The following is a 7,065-nucleotide window of genomic DNA, read 5'->3' as shown; positions in this document are numbered from 1 at the left end:
ACATCGGCTTACCACCACCCCCTACCCCCTACCTCCTCCCCCTACCCCCTCCCCCTACCCCTCCCCTACCCCTACCCCCTACCCTCCTCCCTAATGTTATATTATTTTTTTTATTTACATTTGCATCTTCATTTATTATTTTTTTATTTAATTAATCGTCTCGAAGTTAGCCATTTTAAATTACTCTTTTTAGATAAGAGAATATTCCTAATTATGTTCCTTGTTGCCTTTTTTAAGTGATTCTCTCTCTCTCTCTCTCTCTCTCTCTCTCTCTCTCTCTCTCTCTCTCTCTCTCTCTCTCTCAGAATTATATGAACAATTATGAGGGTTTTTATTCTTATTATTTTTTTTACTTCTGATATTTTTTGTTAAATATTTTTTTAATTTAAAACTTTTATTATGTAGTTGTTGTTGTTGTTGTTGTTGGGTTGTTGTTGTTGTTGTTGTTGTTGTTGTTTGTTGGGTTTGTTTTTATTTTAAGCTTCTCACCGATCGCCTTGCTGTAGCCACCCATCCTTGCCACCCACCATCCTTGCCACCCACCCATCCTTGCCACCCACCCATCCTTGCCACCACCATCCTTACCCACCCTTGCCCACCCACCCATCCTTGCCACCCACCCCACCCTTGCCACCCCGCCACACCCACCCTTACCACCCCCTACCCTGTCCACTCATTTGTCTATTCTGGATGTTGTCTCAGCCGCTCACTGTCACACACACCCACACACACACACACACACACACACACACACACACACACACACACACACACACACACACACACACATCTTCCTTTCACTCACAGCACACACTCTTATTTCTATGGCCAATTTCCACCCAGCCACCCACCCACCCACCCCATGCTACCACCCACAGACGACACCCACCACCCACACCAAACACACCCACGACCTACGACAATCCACCTGCTACCACCCACACGTATCCACCTCGGAAGTATGTGGCACCTATGGCTCTCTACCACCTTCAGTAGCACACACACACCAGGAGGTACTCAGGAGGGTATTTATCGACGGCTCGACAATGTGCTGCCGTGAATCGATTCTCCCGGAAAAGGAAAATAAACGGTGAGGGAGAGAGGGTGAGGGAGGGAGGGTGAGGAGAGAGGAGTGAGGAGGGAGGAGTGAGGAGAGGGTGAGGAGAGGTGAGGAGAGAGGGTGAGGAGGAGGGAGTGGGAGGAGGTGGGAAGACAGAGGGAGGGTGGGGAGAGAGACAGAGGGAGGGTGGGAGACAGGGAGGGAGAGGGAGATCGGGGAGGGAGGGGAACTGTGTGTGTGTGTGAAGGAGGGTGAGGGAGGTAGGGAGAGTGTGGTGGAGGGAGGTAAGAATGGTTTGAGTGAGGGTGAGGGAGGAGGTGTGGGTGAGAGGGTAAGGGAGGGTAGGGTGATTATACAAGGCAGTGGACGTTGATTGGCTGGTGGTTACTAAGTGAATTCAAACACCACGATCATAAATTAACAAGCCAATTATTTTATTCCAATAGTTATTAAACCATAGTAACACACACACACACGCACACACACACCTTAAAACAAGACCATTAAACCCTGAATAAAAAAATAATGGTTTAATATCCTCATGACGAAATAAATAGCTGTATTAATGCATAAAAGAGGGGGTTGGGGGAGGGGGTTCTTGTGTGAGTTTACTGAGCTTAATTAACTCATTTCGTGACCTGACTTATAGATGTTTTTAGCTCTCGTGAGAATTTTTTTTGGGGGGGTGTCGTTTGGCAATTTATTCTGAGTAATTGTATTATGTGTGTGTGTGTGTGTGTGTGTGTGTGTGTGTGTGTCTCGTGATCACCAGCTAATAATTCAACATCCTGTACAGTGATAAATATGCTTATATACTGTCGGGATATCCTACGGCATCCTGCGCCACAGTCACCAGGGTAGGTTAGGGTAGGTTAGGGTAGGTTAGGTTAGGTTAGGGTAGGGTTAGGGTAGGGTAGGGTAGGTTGGGTTAGGTTAGGGTAGGTTAGGTTACCATCAGCATTACACCGAGACTCTACCTTAACTAGCTACATTCACTTAACATCTTTTAGGAGACAAAATTAACATAAATTCTAAGTGTTAATTTTGTCTCGTAATTGGTGAAAAAGTTAAAATAGCCTCAGTATAGACGCCATTTAAGTGACGGAGTTTAAAAATGTAAGTCAGTCCCGTGAGATACCTCTGTCAATACCTTTAATTACTGTACGAGCAGTACTTAAGGTAAGATCATCTGAGACTGTGGACCTGAACTGACACTGAGGTCACGCTATCAAGGGACTGGCGTGGTCTTGGAATCCTGGAGGGGTAGGAGGGGTTAGGGGTGAGGGGGTGAGAAGGGAAGGGGGGGTGAGAGGGAAGGGGGTGAGGCACTGCGTATTTTAGTTATGGCCATATGACACGACCTGACCTGACCTGACCTGACCTAACTTGACCTTATCTGAATTAGTAATGTTATTGTTTTTGATCAGTACAGAATTATCCATCCGGGAATTTATTTTTTTTTGGTAAACTTAAGAAAAATTTTTATCTGAATTTTTATTTGTATTTTTTTGGTTTGTTTAGGTCCTAGGAGTCCCAGCATTAATCCTAGCGTCTTGGGGACAGTCCTAGGAGGAGTCTTCATCCCAGGAGTATTAGCACTGCTTCTAGGACACACACACACACACAGACACACACATACACACACACCGTTGCCAATGTTTGGTGGTATATCACTCACACACACACACACCCCGTTGCCAATGTTTGAGTGTGGAAGACCTGTCACACACACACACACACACACACACACACACACACACACACACACACACACACCGTTGCCAATATTTGAGTGTGGAAGACCAATGCCCCACCTACTAATGAAAGGATATTGGCTGGTCGGTAATCGAGTTTCCCCAAAGAGGATTTTCCTTTTTAGCTTTTTGGGGTGTTTTACGACACTCCGATAACTGGCACGCTGAGGCTTAGGGCAAGACGACCCAGGGGTGGAGGTGACACACGCTGAAGGTGGGGAAGAGGGGGTGGGGGGTGGATAGGGGTATTGCTGCCTGCTCGTAAATGTGGTGTGGGCGAGTTTAGGACGGTGGTACTACTACTACTACTACTACTACAATCCTCACTATCATCATGACCACCATCGCTACTAACACTACCATCACCACTACACCACACCCCCTCTATCACCCCCCACCCCCCCCATCACCCCCCCCTCCCTAAGTGGACCAGCTCGGGGGCTCTCAATATTTCAACCCTCACTGGCGCTTAATTAATTACACGTGCCACCAATTTGAGGTCATTAGTGCCCAGCTGACTACTAAGCCACCCTCTTGATACTGCAAGCTGTACACTTCTCTTCCTCTTCCGGCTCCTCCTCCTCCTCCTCCTCCTCCTCCTCCTCCTCCCCTGCCGAGAGGTGGTCAGGAAGACATGAAACGATTTTGGACTCGGAAAGTTTGACGTAAATTTAAAAATATTTTATTTGTTCTTTGACGTGTTTGAGTTTACCCTCCGAGTGTTGAAGTGCGACTGTAGAACAACCCCCCCCCCCCTTGGACAAAACCCTCCAGTAAAGTACAAAGTAGGAAAAAAAAAAAACTTATTTAGTGTAAAAAAAATAGGACCAAAGCCCCTAACCTAACCTAACCTAACCCAGCTATTTCGCGCAATTATTAAAATGGGCTAAAGGCTGGAAAAATTTGGGGCTTTTGTCCTGGCCTACTCTAGAGTTTTATCTACTTTGTACTGCACTGAAATTTTATCAAGAAATTTTATCAAGGGAGGTTTTGTCCAAGGGAGTTTTGTCCGGTCCCCGTTTGAGATGTAAGTTTATTTTCTTATTATTGTTATTATTGCTGTTATTCTTGTTCTTGTTATTGATGTTATTGTTATTATTGTTATTATTATTATTATTACCATTATTGTTGTTGTTGTTATTTTTCTTATTGTTATTATTGTTAGTGTTATTATTATAATTGTTGTAATTATTTGTGTGTGTGTGTGTGTGTGTGTGTGTGTGTGTGTGTGTGTGTGTGTCACGCTAAATAGAGATAATCGTCAATTAAGACTGAAAAAAAAAGAAGCGGAACGAATGTTTTTCGCCGAACAGAAATAACTTTAAAGTTTTCATTGGTCTAAATTATGGAAAGTTAAGTTAGGTCAGGTCAGGTTAGGTCAGGTCAGGTTATGTTAGGTCAGGTCAGGTTAGGTCAGGTTAGGTCAGGTTAGGTTAGGTTAGGTTAGGTTTTGTCTTGTGTTGGTCTGTTTTACCGTCACAGTTTGTAGATCAGTGCAGAATTTCTCTCTCTCTCTCTCTCTCTCTCTCTCTCTCTCTCTCTCTCTCTCTCTCTCTCTCTCTCTCAAATAAATCTTACATTACAAAATCTGTACCAATTAGGTGCTCAGTGGGCCAGACGGCACATATGGTGGAGTAACACTATACTCACCCCACCACCAGACCTGACGCCTGGCCTTATACCCAACCTGATACCTGATACTTGATACTACCCTTGATGTTTGTCCGCCACTTACTACCCTGTTAATACTGCTACTACCACTACTACCACTATCTAGGCCACCTGCTACCACTACTACTATTACTACCACTATCTAGGCCACCTGCTACCACTACTACTATTACTACCACTATCTAGGCCACCTGCTACCCCTACTACCACTATCTAGGCCACCTGCTGCCACTACTACCACTACTACCACGATCTAGGCCACCTGCTTCCCCTACTACCACTATCTAACCCGTCTCCTGCCCTGTTAATACTACCACTATTACCACATACCACCCACCATCTTATCAAGCCTACCACTACTACCACCACCACCACCTACCAGCCCGCCTACTCCTTACGACCCACCACCACCACCATGCACCCGCCCATCTTCCACCCGCCCATCTTCCACCCGCCCATCTTCCCACCCCGCCCATCCGCCCACCCGCCATCCGCCCACCGCCATCTTCCCACCCGCCCATCTTCCCACCCCGCCCATCTTCCCACCCCGCCATCCTTACCGCCATCCGCCCACCGCCCATCCGCCCACCCCGCCCATCTTGCCACCCCGCCCATCCGCCCACCCGCCCATCTTCCCACCCCGCCCATCCGCCCACCGCCCATCTTCCCACCCCGCCATCTTCCCACCCCGCCCATCCGCCCACCCCGCCCATCTTCCCCACCCGCGCCATCTTCCCCACCCCGCCCATCCACCCACCCCGCCCATCTTCCCACCCGCCCATCTTCCCACCCCGCCATCCGCCCACCCCGCCCATCCGCCCACCCGCCCATCTTCCACCCCGCCATCTTCCCACCCCGCCCATCCGCCCACCCGCCCATCTTCCCACCACACGCACACATCAGACCTGTGAGTCCTTACATTATTGAAAAGCTCTTCACTTAGTGTGATGGCCGGTTCGGGTCTCTCTCTCTCTCTCTCTCTCTCTCTCTCTCTCTCTCTCTCTCATTCATTCGCCCACTCATTCACTAGCTAGCTCACTCACTCCCTCTCACTTAGGTTAGGTTAGGTTAGGTTAGGTTAGGTAAGGTAATGTTTAGGAGATAATATTTTTGTAATGTTTAGTAAAAAAAATCGAATTCCTTAAAAGTTGTAGATACAGGAAGTAACATCTATTAAGTGTTGTAAGTAGATAAGTAAACAATTTTAAGTGTAGTTTAATTCACTATTAGGGTGAGTGTGTGTTTGGTCGACTTAAAAGTGTTCAGTTCAGAAAAAAAAGTGAATTTAGGGGCGGTGTGGATATAGTACACGGCCAAGTATGTCTTCGGTACATTAACATGGCCCACACTGTACCGGGTCACTTGCAGCATCCTGGGACAGTAGGCCACACTGCCGTCTCACACCTGGCCTTCCTTCCATCTGGCCTCCCACCCACCTGGCCTTCCTCCCACCTGGCCTCCCTCTACTGGCCTCCCACCCACCTGACCTCCCTCCCACCTGACCTCCCACCCACCTGGCCTCCCACCTACCTGACCTCCCACCCACCTGGCCTCCCTCCACCTGACCTCCCACCCACCCTGACCTCCCACCCACCTGGCCTCCCACCCACCTGGCCTCCCACCACCCTGGCCTCCCACCTGACCTCCCACCCACCTGACCTCCCACCACCACCTGGCCTCCCACCCACCTGACCTCCCACCCACCTGACCTCCCACCCACCCTGACCTCCCACCACCCGGCCTCCCACCCACCCTGACCTCCCACCCACCTGGCCTTCCTCCCACCCACGGCCTCCCACCCACCTGGCCTCCCACCCACTGGCCTCCCCACATAGACTCAAACAAAGACGTATATGTGAGACCAACCGATAAACAAACAAGTAAATCTTTATATCATTCATAGAGATAGAGAGAGGAAAGAAGAAGTCATCAACAGTAGTGCTCGGTGAAGAAATAAATTGTCTCAAAAACGTGGTGATAATTTTCCTATGACTTGGGGCTGTTGGTGACCTTGTATATGACTCCCCCATTATAATGACCTTTATCGTGACCTTATATGACCTCTGTATAATGACCTTCCATGACCTCTGTATAGTGACCTTTCATGACCTCTGTATAGATTACCTTCCATGACCTCTGTATAGTGACCTTACGCGGCCTCTATCACCTCGTATGACCTCTTCATAGTACCCTGGAATTAGCTCACTGTCCTGGTCACACACACACACACACACACACACATACACACACACACACACGCACACACACACACACACACACACATACACACACACACACACACACACATACACACACACATACACACACACACACACACACACACACATCAATACAATCCATAATACATACACCAGCACATTCCTACGCAGTGTTACCATCGCCGGCTTCAGGTAACATAAGGGGTGTGTGTGTGTGTGCAGCGTTGGCAATGATGAATATCTTGTTGTGCATTACTACAGGTGAATTAATAATGATGGAATATAGCCTCTCTATACTGGACTATATTACCGCTATACTGGACAATATAGCCTCTACTGGACAATATAGCCTCTCTATACT

Source organism: Homarus americanus, unplaced genomic scaffold (assembly GCF_018991925.1).
Source record: "Homarus americanus isolate GMGI-L3 unplaced genomic scaffold, GMGI_Hamer_2.0 scaffold34003, whole genome shotgun sequence".
Taxonomy (NCBI): Eukaryota; Metazoa; Arthropoda; class Malacostraca; order Decapoda; family Nephropidae; genus Homarus; species Homarus americanus.
This window is presented reverse-complemented; position numbering follows the sequence as displayed.